Genomic DNA, 20527 nt, shown 5'->3' on the forward strand with positions numbered 1-20527 from the left:
GCGTTTAGTGCCTTGTAAGTGACAGTGATCGATCGATACTGCACTTGGGTGGGCTGGGCGGAGGGGCAAAACGCAGGTGCTAGCAGGTATCTGGGCTGATCCCGCTAACACTGCGTTTTTGGGAACCCTAAACTGCTGGGGACGCTAGTATAGATCTGATCGGATCAGATATTGATCCGATCAGATACTATACCACTAAGGGAGGCGCATGCTGTGTGCGTGGGTGTTAGCGGTACTGGCGCTAATCTGACGCTGCCTGGGGCGACGCATATCACCGCCGGGCGATCGGGGGGCTAAACCTTTATTCGGTAATAAACGGCGGGTGCCCTGACACTATAAAAAAAAAACAAACTAACCAGCGTCAACCGTAACGGTTATACAGTGATCAGTGGTGAAAGGGTTAACTAGGAGGCAATCAAGGGGTTAAAACATTTATTAGGTAGTATATGGGGGTCCCTGACGCTATAAAACGCTGACGGCGAACCTAAATATTTACCTCACTAACTAGCGTCACCAGCGACACTAATACAGCGATCAGAAAAATGATCGCTTAGCGACACTGGTGACAGGGGGTGATCAAGGGGTTAAAACTTTATTAGGGGGGGTTAGGGGGGTACCCTAGACCTACAGGGGGGTAACAGTAACTGTGCTAACACAGTAACTGTCACAAACTGACACAGCAGTAATCAGAAAAAAAAAAAAAAACTGCTGGTGTCAGTTTGTGACAGGGGGGGGGGTGATTGGGGGGGGATCGGGGGGGGGATCGGGGTGTAATGTGTGCCTGGCATGTTCTACTGTGTGTGTGTGTGTTGGTGCACTTACTCACATGTCGTCTCTCCTCGGGCCGGAACGGAAACTACCGACCCGAGGGGAGATTACATCACTTCCTTTGCTGCTGTTTAGCATACAGCAGCAAAGGAGTGTTCCCATTGGCCGGCGGCGATCGCGAGGGGGGGGCCACGAACGGATGGCCTCCCCCTCGTCTCTGATCGCCGGGGGACAGAACGGGACCGCCTCGGGCGGCGGGGGGGGGGTCCGATCGGACCCCCCACCCGCGGAAGGCAAATCACGTACATGTACGTGATTTTGCCTGTCCGTGCCGCCTTGCCGACGTACATCGGCGTGAGGCGGTCGTCAAGTGGTTAAAGAGCACCTGTCATTTCAGATCCGTCATGGCAGTGCCAGTTAGCGGGCATCCACTCACCTGCTGCCGCATCACCAACCATCCCATTAAAGAGGAGGTCTGGTAAAAAAAAAAAAAATCAAAAGTCAGCAGCTAACCTTGCTGTAGGTTACGACAGGCTAGTACAGGGCGATCTGTGGGCGCATGCGCACCAATTGGCCAGCAGGGGAACCAATCGCTGATCACTGTTATTACTAGTAAAAAATAAAAAAAAAGTCATAAATCTATCCCCCATCTTGTAAACGCTATAACTTTTGTTATACGTTTGTTTAACAACATGCGCTTAGTGGGTTTTTTTTTTTTTTTTAAACCAAAAATATGTAGCAGAATACAAATTGGGCTAAATTGATGAGGAAAATAGATTTTTTTATATTTTTTTTATTGGGTGTGTTTTATAGCAGGAAATAAAAAAAAAATATTTTCTCAAAATGGTCAATCTTTTTTTTGTTTATAGCGCAAAAAATAAAAACTGCAGAGGTGATCAAATACCACCAAAAGAAAGCTCTATTTGTGGTGGTGGGGGGGGGGGGGGTATTTGAGTACAGCGTCACACGACCGCGCAATTGTCAGCTAAAGTAACGCAGTGCCGTATCACAAAAATGGCCTGGCCATTAAGAAGGCAAATCCTTCCGGGGCTGAAGTGGTTAAATAACATTCCAAACTTCAAAACTCAAAACTTTACTTTTTTTTGGTTTACATTTCTAAAACAAGTCTATGCCTACAGGCGAGAGTTGCTGCTAGTGATAAGATTGCTAGTGTGACATACCCATTACCTTTCTATATTTCTAAGGGACTCTAGTGATAATATCTATCCAATCAGAGCTCTTGACTCATTTCCACGTGTTTTCAATTTTGGGAGTCTCATTTCTTCTCATGCTGCGTTTGCCATTTCATAAAAATATTAATATGAGCAAGGCCCCTTATTATAGCTATGGCAGGTATGCAGATGTGCAAACTTAACGTGTTACTAAAGTCATATTTAAAAAAAATAAATAGAATTAAAAAAATAACCAACATGTTATACTAACCTGCTCTGTGCAGTGGTATTGCACAGAGTGGCCCCAATCCTCCTCTTCTAGGATCCCCAGTTGGGATCTTGGCTCATCCTGTTCTTTTTCGGACATCCATAGACAGCCGCTGACTATTGCAAGAGCGTAGTCCGCGCACTCCCAACCTGTGTGTCTATGGAGCCAGGCTACATAGATTTACACAACGGGACTTAGGCCCGCCCCCACTTCCTCTTTGTTGCAGTTGATTGACAACAGCAAAAGCCAATGGCTCCTGCTCAAATGCTGTGTGAAGAGGAAGGGGAGAATAGATGCAGTCCTGCACAGCGCTGATCTCACAGGGAAATTGAATACATTTTTTAATAATGCATTAAGTTAAAAAAGGTTTTTAGGTTTAGTAACACTTTAATGTAAAGATATATCCTACCCTGAAGTTTCTAAGATACACAAGAGAACGTATGTAATCTAAATCCCAGGCTCTACTGAAACTGCTCAGTTTGGACACAGCCTTTTACTTTAAGACACTAAACATAAACATAGTTGGCAAGTCTAACACTGTTCTAAATAAGAAGTGTGATTCACTATGTGAAAGGCTATCTTTGCCTGCACAGGAAAGTCCTATTTATGTCTATTGGGTTGCAGCAGCTCCACAGACACAGTCGCTGATCCCAATTTGACATCTGTGTGAGTGCATGTCCCCAAACACACACTGTCTGGGTTCGGGGACACGCACCTGTACGTCTGTCAAAAGTAGAACCAGTGGCTGTGTCCCAAGGTTAAAAAAAAAAATTTTTAAAGGTAATTGCATAAGCAATGCTGTAGTGGTAGTGAAAATATATAGTGTCTGTTCAACGTTTACAGAAATTGAATATTTATTTTTCAAAAATATAACATGTAATCATGTCCATTCTTCAAACAGCTTTCACTGGCATAATGGCATAACTGGCTTTAAAAAAAAAATCTAGCTTTCAGTCATAACCTGCCAGAAAGCAATGGAGCTATATAAAGGAACTGCGCTACATGATGAGGTTTTCAGCTGTGCTGCAGACAGCTGGATGAGGAAGCTCAGCCTCTCATATGCAAAGTTTATGCCTAAGTAAACAACTCCTAAAAAGCTGCCAAAAACCCTAGCGAAGCACAAACAACTAGAGCCCATAGAAAAAAAACACTCTCCATAGATATGAAACCATGGGACATCAAACAACAAAAGACTTTTAGTAATATAAACAACCTTAAATAAGCAAGCATTATAAATGCAATGTAATGGACAAGATACTCTGACACTGTCAACCATTCTCTCTGCTGTACTTGCATACACACATAGCATTACATTTATATATAAAATTTAAACATACACATGTCGTGAAATCATTACTTTACACTCTAAAAAAGATAAAAGCAGTACAAATACTAAAAACAAACAAAAAAAAAAGTTAAGTAATCTTAGTTGGCAGCCCCTTTCCTAATTCCCAAGACAATAGTAAAGAAAGCCATGGAATGTGTATACCTTGTACGGATGACTCTGCAGTCAAGAGGGAGTGGTTAAAACATTGCTCAACCACCTATTTTTACCCCCCCCCCCCCATCACCACCACGTCCTATCAGAATATTGCAGTCTTCACCTGTTTGTCCTGTCAGCACGGCATCGAGTCACAATGGCTTCCATCCTCTACCCAGTCCTTTTAAAGTGGGAGTCCGGCGACCAATTGTTTTTTTTTTAGGTCATTGAGACACTTTGCTAATCCCAAAATACTCACAGTTTGGGTGTAATATTTCCGCCTCTATCTGTTTTAGTACTGAAGAATAACTTTAAAAATGTGATTCTGGCTGTTTCCATCTTGCTTGTGGGCATGTGAAACCCACAAGCATTGATTTCCTGGGTGCGGTGAACGCTGTTCATTCACAGCTTGTTCACACACATGATCATTGTTTCCCGCACTGAATCTTGGGAAGTCTGACACTAAGCTCCCAGGAGACAGTGCAGCGCCAGGGAAAGGCAATAAACACGCCTACTCCCATGGGAGGAGAGACAGGAAGTGCCACAATAAAGTACAATATAAAGGTAATTACAGCGTTAAAAAAAAATTTTCGTGTGGCATTTGAACATCTATGCAATTAACTGAAGGGGGTAAGAATAAGTTAAAAATTTGAGTGGAACCCCGCTTTAAAGCCAACACAGCTTTCGTTTTGTTACCCTAGCAATGTTTTAGGCAGCTACCCAGTTTGCATCATTATCCTAATGATCCCTGAGTACCAACCACTGACCTGAATTCTGGTTATCAGTGTCTGCAGCCACCCCTTGCCTTTGGACTATATCTTGGTGACCACACATCACTCATTTGCGCCAGGACCTACTTCCTGGCCTATCGATCCATGGTCCTTAGAGAAGGGTCAACCCAGGGTCAGTGGGAGGAAGTCTATGAATACTTACTGCAATAGGAACCCCATACATTGGGGAATTAGCCTGAGTTGCTCCCATGTGGAACCAGCTTTGTATATTGGTGAGTCCTGATCAGATTGCCAGGGCTTAGCTATTCCAGTGTGATGGTGATCCACCTCACCAGACTTTTACCTTCCAATGTGGGTTTATACACCACATATCAGGCTTTCAGGTCTAACCTGTTCTGTGGTGCTTTGCTCTACCATAAACCAGCTTTTGGCTCACACTAAGTCTACCACTGGCTATCCTATACAATGTAGCTGGAGGGTCAACAACGGCCCAGTTGACACCTTGACAGCAATCTGTTTTTTGTTTTTGTAAGCTAGAGTAAATCAACTATTTAAACAGCAAAAATAAAGACAAGATCTGGTATCTGTCTGTTTAAAATCTCTGCAAGTTCCTAAAGTTTAAAAACCAGTGAGTATACCGTTTCTTATTTCAAAATATTCTGCTGATGTAAACACAATAGATCCCAACACTGTCCCTTCATTTACATCAGTGGTGTCCAATCTGCGGTCCAAGATGGCTATGAATGGAGCCCAACGCAATAAATCATAAACTTACTTAAAAATTTAGATTTTTTTTTTGGGGGGGGGGGGATTTTTTTGCAAAAATGCATTTACACTTAGCAAACACATTCGGCTGAAAAACAAAAAATAAAAAAAATAAAAATTGACAGTGTCTATTTACTGGACTTTTATAAGTTTTATCTTCCCAAAGAGATATCTCCCACTCTTCACACCTTATTCAGGTCATCGGTTTTCGGCAGCGCCTACATTTGTGAGCAACTATTCAAGGGTGAAGAACACGAAGGGCAAAATTAGAACCAAAATATCGGATGAGCACTGAGAATTGCTACTACATCCATCCAGATATTGATAGGTTATTTATCAAAAAAAAAAAATAAAAATCAGTCAAATATCGCACTAGCTTTATGTTGCCCTTCTTTACTTTTGAATTAAAAACGTATACAAAAAAAATATGAAGTTTTATAGGTACATTATTTATATCAATGACAGTTAACTTGTGATCCTTATTTCCTTAATTGTTATCCTTATTGTTGGTGTATTTTATGTGTGGCACAAAAAGCTTCCTCTTCTTCCAATGTGGCCCAAAAAGGTCAAAAGGCTGGACACCCCTGATTTAGAGAAAATGACCCTTTGTCCAGACTTCTAATAATAACATCTACCAAAACAAACTCCTTTAACCAACCTGTATCGTTTTTGGGATGTATAGGGGGAGAGAAGCCCAGACTGTGGGTGCTATATATCCACATCCTAGCAAATCATGTACAACTATGAACAGAATATGCAGTCATGGACTTTGTGTGGACATATAGAAGAGAAACTGAGTACCATAAAAATGACAATTACGGTATGTACCATTAAAAATATATTACACGACATTAAAAATTACTCTTCACATAGGGATACACATCATGCAATGATAACGATTACAGTTCACATGAACTCGATGCGTTTTGGGAACCCTTCTTCAGGCGTGTGACAGAATAGGTGCACTGGAACCCAGTCCTAATCTTTAATTGAGTAATATTAGCCAGTAGGGTAGACTGGAATTCATAGCATCTGTATGTTGCCCATAGAGATGTAAATGAGTAAGCCAAGGTGAAGCCACTGCCTCTCGGGTGGGAAATGCAGGTACAATCGGTAAACTGTCAATGGTCTTGTACACATCATTTTAACATACTACTCTATAAAGAATATGAGACACTGATTCTGTCACATGTGATACCCAAGGATTCCCGAAACGCGTTGAGTCCACTTGTGAACTGTAAATCGGAATCTTTCCATGCTGTGAATCCCCATGTGGAGAGTAATTTTTAATGTTGTGGAATATATTTTTAATGGTATATAATAAAGCTGTTTTTATGGTACTCAGTTTCTCTTCTATAGACCCACCACTACATATGCTGTTCATAGTTGTACATCGTTTTTGGGATATTGTTTCATGATCTGTGTAACTGAGGCCTCTTTCACACATGTGCGACTTGTCCTGCAACTTGGGACTGCAAAGTCGCACGACAAGTCGTTCCCCATAGTTACCATTCATATGTGCGACTTCAAGTTGTGCCGACTTCAAAGTAGTCCCTGGTCCGACTTTCATGCGAGTTGAGGTCCATAGACCTCAAGCTTACACAGGTATTCCCTGAAATTGCATCAAAATCTAGGCTAAGTCACAGCAGTGTGAAAGGGGCCTTAAGGAGTACCAGAAGTGTGTCCATTGATGTACACTGTTTGCTAAAAAAATATATCATGGCCAGAAATATATTAGGAATATAATAGAGACTACACATCTAATATTTTTTTGATTTTTTTTAGCCAATAATCATTTCATGTTTATGTGGGCAAAAATAAGATCCAGTAGCATATATAAATAGCACACAAGAAGTGAGTAGGGTAACATGAACAGTATGCACAGGCCAGTATGTGGCTGTTAAAGCATTTCCATATGAAGAGGTGGTATATTGTGTACAGGGGGGGGTCACAGAGCTAAGCACTCCAATGGAACACATGTAGGATGGATACAGGACCCTCATAACTGGGCACTCACATAGAACACAGAATAGATGAGGGCTCCAATAACGGCAGGTTAGTTTGTGAATGCATTGTCCTATAAAGTGTGCAAATGTTGTGTACAAGACCCTGATAGCTCTGCACTCCTAAAGTACACAAGACAGAGGAGAGCTCAGATAAATGCAGACTGGCATGTGGCTGTATATAGACAGATGTATGATGTGTACAGGGCCCTCACAGCAAAGCATGCTTACAGTACACAGACGAGAGTTCGGAAAAAGGCAGGTGAGTATTTGGCTGTGCAGCCCCACAAGGAGAGTGTATAGGGCTCCCACTTTTCTGTACTTCTACAATATAGATAAATGATGTGTACCAGATTCTCATAGCCAAACACTTTCATGGTACACAGGATAGAAGGTATACAGTGCTGTCATAGCTGAGCATTCCTATATAGAACAGATGAGAGCTCTGATAAAGGCAGGCTGGTCTGTGGCTGTATTGCCCTAAAATGAGAATGTATGTTGTGTACGGACTCTGATAGCTCTGCACTCCTGTAGTACACAGGGCAGATGAGAGTTCAGATAAAGGCAGGCTGGTGTGCTGCTATATTGCTCTAGAAGGAGAGTGTATGTTGCATACAAGCCTGAAAGCTCAGCACTCTTACAGTACAAACAGAGGAGAGCTCAGATAAAGGCAGTCCGGTATGTGTCTGTTTTGTGTCAATTCCCTATAAGGACAGATGCAGGATGAAAACAGGACTGTCATAGCTGAGCACGCCTATAGTACACAGGACAGATGAGGGCTCCGATAAAAGCAGGACTCTATAATTCAGCATGACCTATAAGGAGGGAGTGTATGTGATCAGGGCTCTCACAGCTAAGTACACAGAAGTGATGTGGGTTGTGTAAGGGGCTCTCATTGCTTAGCACTCCTATAGTATATAGGGCAGATATGGGCTCTGATACAGGTAGGCTGTTACATGATTGTAATGAAGTGTAAGATGTAGGGTGTATATGAAACTCATAGCATACAGATAAGAGTTCAGACACAGGCAGGATATTATGGGGGTGCATTGCTTATAAAGAGAATACCGTAGCTAAGCACTTCTACAGAGTAGATGTAGGATGTATACAGGCCTCTCATAGCTCAGCACTCCTACAGTGCACAGATAAGAGCTCAGATACAGGCAGGCCTCCATGTGGCTGTATTGCACTATAACAGGGATATAAATTAGGGGACCTCCAGCTGTTGCAGAACTATAAGTCCCATGAGGCATAGCAAGACTCTGACAGCCAAAGCATGACACCCAGAGGCTTGATGCGACTTGTAGTTTTGCAACAGCTGGAGGTCAGCTAATTGCATATCCCTGCACTATAAGAAGAGTATATGGTGTGTACAGGCCTCTCATAGATCTGCACTCCTACAGTGCACAGAATAGGTCAGATACAGGCAGACCATCATCCATGTGGCTGTTTTGCACTATAAGAGTATATGCTGTGTACAGGCCTTTCATAGCTCAGCACCTCTATAGTATACAGATAAGAGCTCAGATACAGGCAGGCCGCCATGTGGCTGTATTGCACTATAAGAGTATATGCTGTGTACAGGCCTCCCATAGATCAGCACTCCTACAGTGCACAGAATAGGTCAGATACAGGCAGACCGTCATCCATGTGGCTGTATTGCACTATAAGAAGAATATATGCTGTGTACAGGCCTTTCATAGGTCAGCACTCCTATAGTATACAGATACAGGCGGGGCCACCATCCATGTGTCTATATTGCAGCATTGCCTAGAAGGAGTTTGTATGTGATCAGGGCTCTTACAGCCAAGTACACAGAAGAGATGTGGGTTGTATAAGGGGCCCTCATAGCTCTGCACTCCTGTAGTATACAGGGCAGATATGGGCTCTGATACAGACAGGCCGGTATGTGGTGTAGTAATGCCTACAAGGAGTGTGTATGCTGTGTACAGGCCTCTCATAGCTCAGCACTCCTATAGTATAGGGAAGGATAAATGCAGGCTGGTATGTGAATGTATTCCAGTATGGCCTACAAGGACTGGTATTGTCATAGCTGGGCCCTCCTATAGTACACAGGGCAGATATGGGCTCAGATAATTTATTGCAGCAGTGCTGTATATGGGGGTTGTACACAGGACTCTCCTATAGTAATGATAAGGGCTCAGGCCGGTATGTATGTGGGGTATATAGAGGCTGTCATAGTTGGGCTCTAATATATTAATGATAAGGGCTCAGGCCGGTATGTATGCAGGATATATAGAAGCTGTCATAATTGGGCTCTCCTATAGTATACAGGACAGAGAAGCCCCATGTACAGTCATGCTGCCGTGTGTCCGTATGACCCTATGTTGAGTGTACGGGGCTCTCATAGCTCAGCCCTCCCTCACTATACAGGGCAGAGATGGGCGCTCCTCTGACACACAACCCCCATACAGCTCAGCGCTCTGACATTAGCAGCCGTCCAACCTCCGCTCACCACAGACTCCGCACTTCTCACCTCACTAACTCGCCGTCCCTCACTCTCTCATATTCCGCGTTCCGGCGCACCTCCAACTACGGAAGCCCAAGTGGACCCTAGGCAGCTCCATAGCAACGGCTTCCGGTGTTCCGTCAGATTTCGTAGCGGAAGTGACGTTCCGTCGCGGCCATCTTGGTACACCCCGCACTCGCCCACACTACGCCTACAGTCTGAAGTCGCCAAGCGGACATCTTTTTACACCCACCGGAGTCTTGCATTTCACACTTATATTTATCAGTAAACTCAGCATATATCGTGAAATACAGTTTTTAGAACTCTGTGACACTGTTTTGATGTTGGATTTTTAAAGCAGCGGTCTTCTGTCAGATTAGCAAACGTTGTGAGATCAGCAGGCTTGCCGCTGCTTTAAAAATTCAACATCAAAACAGTGTCACGGAGTTCTAAAAACTGCATTTCATGATTTAAGCTCAGTTTACTGGTAAAAATAAGTGTGAAATGCAAGACTTCAATGGGTGTAAAAAGATGTCTGCTTAGCGACTTCAAACTGTAGGCTTAGTGTGGGGGAGTGCGGGTAGGGTGCCCACGTGTCCCGGATTGCCCGGGACATTCCCGCAATTGGCAGGTCTGTCCTGGGTCCCGGGCACCTTCATTCCGGGACAATACAGTGTCCCGGAATGGAATTGACAGAGCGAGCAAACCCCGCTATAGCGCTGGTGCTCGCTCTGCCTCCAGCTCCACCTGAGACTCTGGCCACTGGTTGCTATAGCCGCCTGGCGGCTAGCAACCAGTGACCTCACAGACTGCCCAGCATGCAAAGCGGAGGAGAAGTTAACTTTCTCCTCCGCGCCTAATGCTCTCCACCATGGACGAGGCTGTCAGCGGGGCAGCCTCAAAGACACTGATCCACTGGGCACTGTCTGTTACCTGGATGTCTCCCTGCCCTGTACCGCAGAGCAGACCAAAGCCGCCTCCCCCTCCTCGGCTATTTACAAGTATGCGGAGAGGGAAGAGGGACACCGCTGTGGATTCCTGGCGCTGATCTGAGGTCTGTTCTAAGCTTATATTATGCTTATGTAGATGGACAGATAAGGGGCATGGATAGTGATCAGGAAAAGGGTAAAAAGTGCCCCCCCAGCACGTTTCTGACACCCACCTCTCCACTAGCACAAGTGGAAGGGGGGGGGTCTGTACTGTGGGGGGTTCTGTACTTGGGGGGGTCTATAATGAGGGAGGGGGGTCAGTACTGAAGGGGGGTCTATAATGAGGGAGGGGGGTCAGTACTGAAGGGGGGTCTATAATGAGGGAGGGGGGTCAGTACTGAAGGGGGGTCTATAATGAGGGAGGGGGGTCTATACTGATGGAGAAGGGGTCTGTATTTATTTAGTGGGGGGGTCTATACTGAGGAGGGGAAGTCTGTACTGATGGAGGGGAATTTATACTTGATGGAGGGGGGTCTTTACTGAGGGGGTATATACTTAGTGGAGAGGAGGGTCCGTACTGAGGGAGGGGGCCTATAGTTAGTGGAGGGGGGCCCGTACTGAGGGAGGGGGCCTATAGTTAGTGGAGGGGGGCCCATACTGAGGGAGGGGGCCTATAGTTAGTGGGGGGGAGGGTCTGTACTGAGGGAGGGGGCTTATACTTAGTGGAGAGGGGGCCATACTAAGGGAGGGGGTCTATAGTTAGTAGAGGGGGGATCTGTACTGAGGGAGGGGGTCTATAGTTAGTGGGGGGTCTGTACTGAGGGAGGGGGCCTATACCTAGTGGAGAGGTGGGTCCGTATTGAGGGAGGGGGGGTCTATAGTTAGTGTGGGGGGTCCGTACTGAGGGAGGGGGCCTATAGTTAGTGGGGGGGTCTGTACTGAGGGAGGAGGCTTATACTTAGTGGAGAGGGGGCCGGACTGAGGGAGGGGGCTATAGTTAGTAGAAGGGGGTCCCTACTGAGGGAGGGGGGTCTATACTGAGGGAAGGGGGTCTGTACTAAGGGAGGGGGGTCTATTATTACAATGTAACAATAGAAATACATTTCAAGCATGGTATTGGGATAATATAAGTGCTAAAACCAGCCATTCACCGGACAAATCACTCGTCGCCGAAATCTCGCCAACCCTGAAACTACATTCAACCCCCACCCCCGTCCAAAATTGTCCCTGAATGGCAGTTTGGAAATGTGGTCACCCTAAGTGCGGGGTGTACCAAGATGGCTGTGATGGAAGGTCACTTCCATTACAAGTTTTGACGGGTCGCCTAATCTGACGAAACACCGGTGTTCCGTCAGATTTGGTGACCCATCAAATTTTGTAACAGAAGTGACGATTCAATGCACGTTAAGCCGCGCTAGCTTTCAGCCATGTTTCTCTGTCACTATTCAAAAATCAATGGTTCCCTATGGGAGCCCATTGATTTGAATAGAAGTTGCACCAGAAGTCGGATCAAGATGATCCGACTTGCGATGCGACTTGTGTGCTGAGAATCTTGAGGGTGGAACCCCCGCGCAAATTTAAAAAAAAAATTTGCATGAGATTCCCCCCCCGGGACGATGCCAGACCCTTCGGTCTAGTATGGAGGGGAACCCCCACACCAAAAAAACCATACCAAGCCACATGCCCTCAACATGGTGGGGTTGGTGCCTTGGGGCAGAGGGGGCCCTGCGCCCCCCACCCCAAAGCACCTTGTCCCCATGTTGATGAGGACAAGGGCCTCTTCCCAACAACCCTTGCCCGGTGGTTGTTGGGGTCTGCGGGCGGGGGGCTTATCATAATCTGGGAGCCCCCTTTAATAAGGGGGCCTCCAGATCCCAGCACCCCACCCTATGTGAATGAGTGTGGGGTCCATCGTACCCCTACCCATTCACCTAGGGGAAAAAGTGTCAATAAAAAAAACACACTACAAAGGTTTTTAAATTAATTTAGGCAGCCCCGGGGGTCTCTTCCGACTTCGGGGGTCTCTTCCGGCCTCTTCTCCCGGGCTCCTCTGCTATCTTCTGCCCACTCTTTTGCTAGCGGTTGCCCGGGTCTCTTCCGTCTTCTCCAGCCTCTTTTCCTGCTGTCTTCTGCCGGGCTCCTCCACTATCTTCTGCTCTTTTGCCTGCTCTTTTGCTAGCGGTGTCCTAGCGGTGTCATCTTCCTCCGATGTTGACACGATGCCCCCTTATGACGTCACAGTCCCGGGGCATGATGGGACTGTGATGTCATAATTGGGCGGGGTCATCGGATCACATCACCGGTGACCCCGCCCCATGCCTATATAAGTCATTGCGCACCACACACGGCATTACAGCGGGAGAGCGTCGTGTCAACATCGGAGGAAGACCGGAGGGATGAAGACGATGGAGAAGACTGGGCCACCGCTAGCAAAAGAGCAGGCAAAAGAGCAGAAGATAGCAGAGGAGCCCGGCAGAAGACAGCGGGAGAAGAGGCCGGAGAAGTCAGAAGAGACCCGGGCAGGGGCGTGTCCTGACCATGGAGCTGTGAGGACGTGTCTGGTCCGCGCTCCGCTCCCGCCGCTACTTACCCAGCAGCATACCCACGATCCTGGGCCCTGACACGGCCCAGGACATGTCACAAAGGCGGCGGAACACAGCCCACAACTCCGGGACAGAGAACACTCAACGGGGGCAGCTGGATTCCTATTTTTCCGGGAACCGCGACAAGGCCCCGTAGAAATCCAAAATGGCGCCAGTCAGTAAGACAGGGAAACAGCATGCGCCGGCACAGAAGCAAACCACGCCAGCTGCGCTATCCCCACAGCCATCACCCGGATCGGTGAGTGACTCTGTATCCCCGACATCCCCGGGATCCACTGTGTCCAGGGCAGGGGGATCGGACATTGCCGACCTTATAGAGGAGGGGGACATTAAAAAGCACATCTGGTCCCTCCCCACTAGAGAGGATTTGGAAAGATTCACAGCCAGGGTGGAAAAGGCGTTCACAGAGGATATAGCACAACTCAAAGAGGACACTACACACCTGGGCAACAGAGTGGAAACTATAGAGCAAAGGCTGGATGAGGCTCTTCTCACTATATCAGCATTGCAGCTTAGGTGTGCAGCTCAGGATCAAAAGCTGGACTTATTATTGTCACAACTTGACGATTTTGAAAATCGCAGCAGAAGGGCAAACATCCGTATCCGAGGTATGCCAGAAGCAACAGCCCCCAGGGACATTATCCCTTCCCTGCAAGGCATATTCAGGGAAATACTGGACTTACCAGATACAGAACCCATTGAGATTGACTGTGCCCACCGAGCCCTGCGACCACCATCCCAAGACGCTGACAACCCACGAGACATAATATGCAAGTTGCATAAATACACCCTCAAAGAGCGAATAATGCAGAAAATGCGCAACAGACCTTATTTTGATTTTGATGGCGCCCACCTCTGTTTCTTCCAGGACATCTCCAGACGCACGCTAATGCAATGTCGAGCCCTAAAACCTGTCTTGCTGGCCCTCCAAGAAGCAGGCCTCACATACCGCTGGGGCTTTCCCTTTTACTTACAAGCCTTTAAAGATGGCCGTTCAGCCACCCTGCGCACCAGAGATGACCTCCCTCACTTTCTCTCTGCCCTGGGACTTGGCAAAGTTGACTTCCCAGATTGGCGAGGAGACCATGCGATGATGAACTTTCCAAACATTGAACTCCCCCAGCCCTGGACATAAATGCCCCAACGCCGAGGCCGAAGACGCAGTCGCCACCAGCAAGAGTCAGAGGCCTCCCCTGACCCCTCTACACTAAGAGACTGATGGTAACGTCAAGATCCTGAATTGAGTCCTTCCTCCCCTGTTTCGGAGGCACCCGTTACTATCAGATCATTTACAGATCTGGAACTTCCTTTACAGTTTAACTGCTGCTGTGCCTGGTCTGACTTGGTTCCGATAACGAACTTCTGCCTACATAAAGCTGGACAAGGCTCTCACCCGCATCCTGAAAAGACACAGTTGGAGGATGTTTCCAGACCTCCTTAGCTACTAGTATTACTCTCCCCGGGACTTCCCCAAATATACAATCCCCCCCTAACCCCCTATCATGCCATTTACAACCCCCCCCCCGACCAACTGGTCACAACGCAGCATTTATGAGGTGGGAGCGGGGCGGACCCTCTCTCCCTCCTCCCCTCCATGTCGGCCCACGTTCCCCCAGTAGGCTGCCCATGTTTGGGCACTAATCCCATTTGGGATACCGGACCTGGACAAAATGGGTCCCATGAAGAAGGGGGGCACATTGGGCCCAGTCTGTGCCTATACAGAACCATTGTTAGGTTCTCTTTACATTTAAATGTTGCATATGGTTATGCTGACGTTAACGCTTGTTTTAATTTTAATTGTAATTTTAATTTTGTTTTTTTACTTTCCTCCTCTATTCTCTTCTCCCTCCCTGGCCTCTTTCTTGCTCTCCTCTTCCCTAACAGGGTCTGTTCGATTGTCGTCGCCCGCTCCGGACTCCGCCCCCGGGACCGCAGCCAACCTACACCATCATTCTTCAATGACAACGGTTAAGGTAATCTCTTATAATGTCCGTGGTCTCTGCTCACCCTGTAAGCGGAGCAAGCTGTGGTGGGAACTAAAAAAATTCAAGGCGCAAGTAGTTTTCCTACAGGAAACACACTTCACACACCATGCCATACCTAAACTACCGACACATATCTATAGTCAGTGGTACCATAGTACCTCCCCAGTCAACAAGTCTAGAGGCACCTCCATAGCTATCCACAAAAACTGCCCCTTCCAATATTTAGACACCAAGATTGACCCCCTGGGACGATACGTCTTCCTGAAAGGGACCATCGCGGGTACTAAATACACCCTCGCCAATATCTATTCCCCCAATTCTAATCAATTGACCTTCCTTGATTCAATCATAGAGAAACTAGAGGAGTTCAGAGAGGGGTCCCTAGTTTTAGGAGGCGACTTTAACGTGAGCCCAGACCCATCCCTGGACACTTCACACAGCAAACCCTCCCACTCACACGCATTCCTTCGGCACTTTCGAAAATCCCTCCAGACGATGGGCCTAGTTGACTGCTGGAGGGCCCTTCACCCCTCAGAGAGGGACTACAGTTATTATTCAGCGGTACATGATGTTTACACACGTATAGACTTGGTCTATTTTGACCGCCCGACATTGGAGCTCCTTCAAAGCTCTTCCATAGGAAACATAACCATTTCAGACCATGCCCCGGTCCAGGCCTCTTTTGTCATCCCAACAGGCTCCCGGAAAACCTGGAACTGGCGCCTTAACGAATACCTTCTAGATGACTCTGTAGTGGAAGCCCAGGTCTCAGACACAATAAAAAATTATTTCAGAGAGAACAAACTAGGAGATTTGAGCAAGGGTACAATATGGGAATGTCACAAGGCCGTTGTACGAGGCGAACTTATTGCACAGGGGTCGAGATTAAAGAAAGAAAGGCAAGCTGACTATAATAGAGTTCTAAATGCACTTCAGCAGGCGGAATTTAAACACAAGGCGGGAGGTTCCTCAGATGACCTACGAGAACTAACGGAACTCAGAGACATATTCTCACGGTTGTTAGAACAACAGGCGCGTAAACAATTGCGACACTTATCCCACCGATACTATGAGCATGGTAACAAGTGCGGACGCATGCTCGCAAGAGCACTTCGTGCAAAACGGGCCCAAACACAAGTACACAAACTTCGCTCCCCTACGGGTGATATGACATTCCACTCCTCCAAGATAGCAGAGGGGTTCCGCGACTATTACGCCGAACTCTACAACCTAGATGCGAAAACTACCCATGAAGCTAAAGAAAACAGACTGACCAACATTCGAGACTACTTATCCACTAACGGACTGCCCTCCTTGACTGAAGACCAACTAGCTGACTTAGAATCCCCCATCACTACCACTGAACTTGAGTCCACTATCAAATCTTTACCCAACGGGAAAAGCCCAGGTCCTGATGGATTTACTATAGCATATTATGCCAAATTCTCCCCGCTCCTCACGAACCACATGTGTAAATACTTCAATTCCCTAGTAAAAGGATGCAGAATCCCATCTGAAGCTCTTTTAGCACACATCTCGGTTATACCGAAGGAGGGTAAAGACCCAACTGTCCCACAGAGTTACCGCCCCATTTCCTTACTAAATACGGACGTAAAAATCCTGGCGAAAATCCTTGCAAACCGACTGAAACACCTTGTCCCCCTTATAGTTCACTTAGACCAAACGGGTTTTATTGTAGGACGCGAAGCTCGAGACAACTCAATCCGTGCGATTCAACTTATACATTGGGCTAAAACTAAAGATGTACCCCCCTTACCTAATACTCTCCACCGACGCCGAGAAGGCGTTCGATCGCATAGATTGGTCTTATCTCAGAGAGGTCTTAACCTCAATGGGGTTGGGCCCAAATATGCTAGCTTGGATACTGGCCCTTTACTCGGAACCTAGTGCACAGGTTAAGGTTAATGGGATTCTCTCATCCAAGTTCCCGATCGGGAACGGCACGAGACAGGGGTGCCCACTCTCCCCCCCTCCTCTTCGCCCTGGCCATAGAACCACTGCTACGTAGAGTGAGAGCAAACACAGATATCACAGGGCTGACGGTGGGTGCCGTGGAGCACAAACTCTCAGCCTACGCAGATGATGTACTGTTTCATCTAACCAATCCCTTGGTCTCGTTGCCGGTCCTGATGCGGGAACTCAAAAACTTTGGTACACTTTCTAATTTTAAAATCAACTATAATAAATCAGAAATTCTACCTGTCAACCTGTCTTCTTCCATGACAAACAGCTTAAAAGCGGCATTTCCCTTCACGTGGACTAAATCTTCTCTACGCTACCTAGGCATACAACTAACGGACAGCTTTGACACTCTATATACCACAAACTTCCCCAGACTTTTGACAGAAATTAAACAAGACTTAATACATTGGACGAAGACAGCTTTTACATGGATAGGCAAGACAAATATAATAAAAATGAACGTACTCCCCAGAATTCTGTTTTATATGCAGATGCTTCCCATACACCTGCCAAAAACCTTTTTTAAACAAGTATCCAACTTGATCACCACCTTCATTTGGAATTCAAAGAAACCTCGAATTACTATGAAGGTGCTGAGATGTTCGAAACAATACGGAGGGCTGGGAGTCCCGGACTTACAGCGATACTGCCAGGCTATCGCCCTACAGAGAACTCTAAATTGGCACTTCCATGGACATTCAAAACTATGGGTGACTATGGAAAAATATATGGCGGGCAGAAACTTGTCCTACGCCCTGTGGCTTTCACGGGAACACAGGGGATTATCAGATTCTACGTCCCCATTAACGATATCTACGCTTGACACATGGGACAGAGTAAACAGAAGGTTGAATTTAGCCCCCCCTGTGTCCCCGCTGGCTCCATTGGGCGGATTCCTCTGGTTCGCACCGGGGGAACGCGCAGGTTTTTTTGAAGCCTGGGTAGATGACAAGAACGCCAGCTGTGGCAAGCTACTGAGAGGTGGGAAACTTCTGCCCTTTGAGTCTCTGGGAAATAGACCAGGTAGCCTAAATTTCTGGAAGTACAGACAATTGCACCACTTTTTTGCAGTACACGGCAACTCTATTAGAGATATCTCAACACTCTCGCCTTTTGAGGTACTGTTTGTACTGGAAGAACCGGCCCCACACATGATTTCTGAACTTTATCAATTACTGGGGTCCTCGGCCTCTAAACCTACTTATATAAGAGCCTGGGAGAAAGACCTTGGGAAGGGGTTCTCCGAGTCTCAATTAGCATGTATGTACCAACTCACACACTCCAGCTCGCTGGACTCTAAGATGCAAGAGACAAACTACAAATTATTAACACGTTGGTACAGAGTCCTATCTGACCTGGCGCGGATTTATCCTGCTAGCTCGGATCGGTGTTGGCGGGGATGCGGAGGCCGAGGCACCCTCCTACATTTGTGGTGGGAGTGCCCACGAATAACGATATATTGGCAGATGATTAAGGACCAGATTAAAGATATCCTCGGAATAGAGATCCCCTTCTCCCCGGAACATTTCCTCCTGCATATCCCCCTACACCAGTTAGTCGTTACAAAAAAAGCGCACTACCTCATTTGCTCAATGCCGCTAAGCGTCTACTACCTATCTTCTGGAAGAAAGAGCAGATGCCGAGCAAAGAGGAGTGGATATGCAGGGTTAATGCAATAAGGGAAGCAGAGGAATGGGTGGCAGTGGGCAAAAACACTACAGTTAAGCACACAGCCATATGGTTAATATGGCAAGAACACTTCCATGATACTCCCTATGTACCCTCTAGCCTGGACATTTCCCTACTAAAATTGGCGGATCCCACATTGGGCCACAGAGCCCACCCTAAATAGCCCCAACCACAGTTTCTCCCTAAGATCGAAATATAGATCGCACATGGACCCAGATGCCTTTGCCAGAACCAGGGGGCTGCCTGGGGGCGGATAGTCCGGAGTGGATGATCGGAGAAGCACGAGTAAACAAGGTTTGACCCTGTCTACCCCTCCTTACCCCACCTACTCTTCCTGCCACCCCTCCCCACTTTTTTCTGCTCTCTTCCTTTCTTACCCCTACTCCTCCTATCTTATCAAGTGATGTTATTAATGGCACTGTTTGTTGATAACATAGAGTGTTGGCATCCAACATAACTTACCGGTCAAAATTGAGAGGAGGCTACTCTCCTGGCCGGGGAGGCCGTGTGGGCGGAGACGGATCCGTGGTCCCGGGGGCGCGCCGGGGGAGGACAGATGGAGGCCTTGTGCCCCCCTCCTCCGGCGCCGCGGCTTACCTCTCCCTGATCCGGGAGATCACTATTGCTCAGGTCGTGGGGTCTGAGGTGGGCGGGGGCTACTGCTGGTCGCCGCCCCCGGGGACCTGTAAACCTCAATGTAGCATATACTGGTACCACCTACGAGACCAGCTCTCACGGTCTCAACAGAAATCTTAACACAGCCCTAGAATACCCTCCCCCCCTCTCTTCTCTTTTTCTCTGTCGTTTTTTCCCTTCTTTTTCTTTTCCTTTATTTATTTTTATTTTTATTTTATTTTATTTTATTTTATTTTTGTTAAATACAAATATGCAGATTACTGCTAATGTTGATATAGAAAAAGTCTGTCACTAACGAATTTGTACTGAACTGTATTTGTCGAGATGTGATGGACAACAATAAAGAAAGTTTAAACAGAAGAGACCCGGGCAACCGCTAGCAAAACAGTGGGCAGAAGATAGTGAAGGAGCCTGGAGAAGAGAAGAGAGAAGAGAAGAGGCTGGAGAACGCGGAGAAGACGGAAGAGACCCCTGAAGTCGAAAGAGACCCCCGGGGCTGCCTAAATTAATTTAAAAACCTTTGTAGTGTGTTTTTTTTATTGACACTTTTTCCCCCAGGTAAATGGGTAGGGGTACGATGTACCCCATACTCATTCAGATAGGGTGGGGTGCCGGGATCTGGGGGCCCCCTTATTAAAGGGGGCTCCCAGATTCCGATAAGCCCCCCGTCCGCAGACCCCGACAACCACCGGCAAGGGTTGTCGGAAGAGGCCCATGTCCTCTTCAACATGGGGACAAGGTGCTTTGGGGTGGGGGGCGCAGGGGCCCCCCTGCCCCAAGGCACCAACCCCACCATGTTGAGGGCATGTGGCTTGGTATGGTCCAGGAGAGGGGGGGGGGGCGCTTGCTCGCATGCTCGGATAAGGGTCTGGTATGGATCTTGGGGGGACTTGAAATCCATACCAGACCGAAGGGTCTGGTATCGTCCGGGGGGGAACCTCACGGAAATTTTTTTTTAATTTTCATAGGGTTCCACCCTCAAGATTCTCAGCACACAAGTCGCACCGCAAGTCGGATTCATCATAGGGAACCATTCCTTTTGAAT

The 20527-nt window shown here is 47.1% G+C and overlaps 1 protein-coding gene across 2 annotated transcripts in view; it reads right to left on the reverse strand.

Annotated features, from left to right (window-relative positions):
* The window catches only part of ERLIN1 (ER lipid raft associated 1), a 69990-nt gene extending 60154 nt beyond the window's left edge, over nt 1-9836 (reverse strand). The window contains exons 1-2 of one of the 2 annotated variants that reach the window (XM_073596749.1): nt 9685-9797; nt 1205-1243 (exon numbers count right to left, since the gene is read on the reverse strand). The gene's annotated coding sequence lies outside the window, so the exon portion shown is untranslated. Of the gene's footprint in view, nt 1-1204; nt 1244-9684 lie in introns of both variants that reach the window. The other variant, XM_073596748.1, reaches the window with a different exon arrangement.
* Nucleotides 9837-20527: the final 10691 nt, after the last annotated feature.

Source organism: Aquarana catesbeiana, linkage group LG08, assembly GCF_042186555.1.
Source record: "Aquarana catesbeiana isolate 2022-GZ linkage group LG08, ASM4218655v1, whole genome shotgun sequence".
Lineage (NCBI taxonomy): Eukaryota > Metazoa > Chordata > Amphibia > Anura > Ranidae > Aquarana > Aquarana catesbeiana.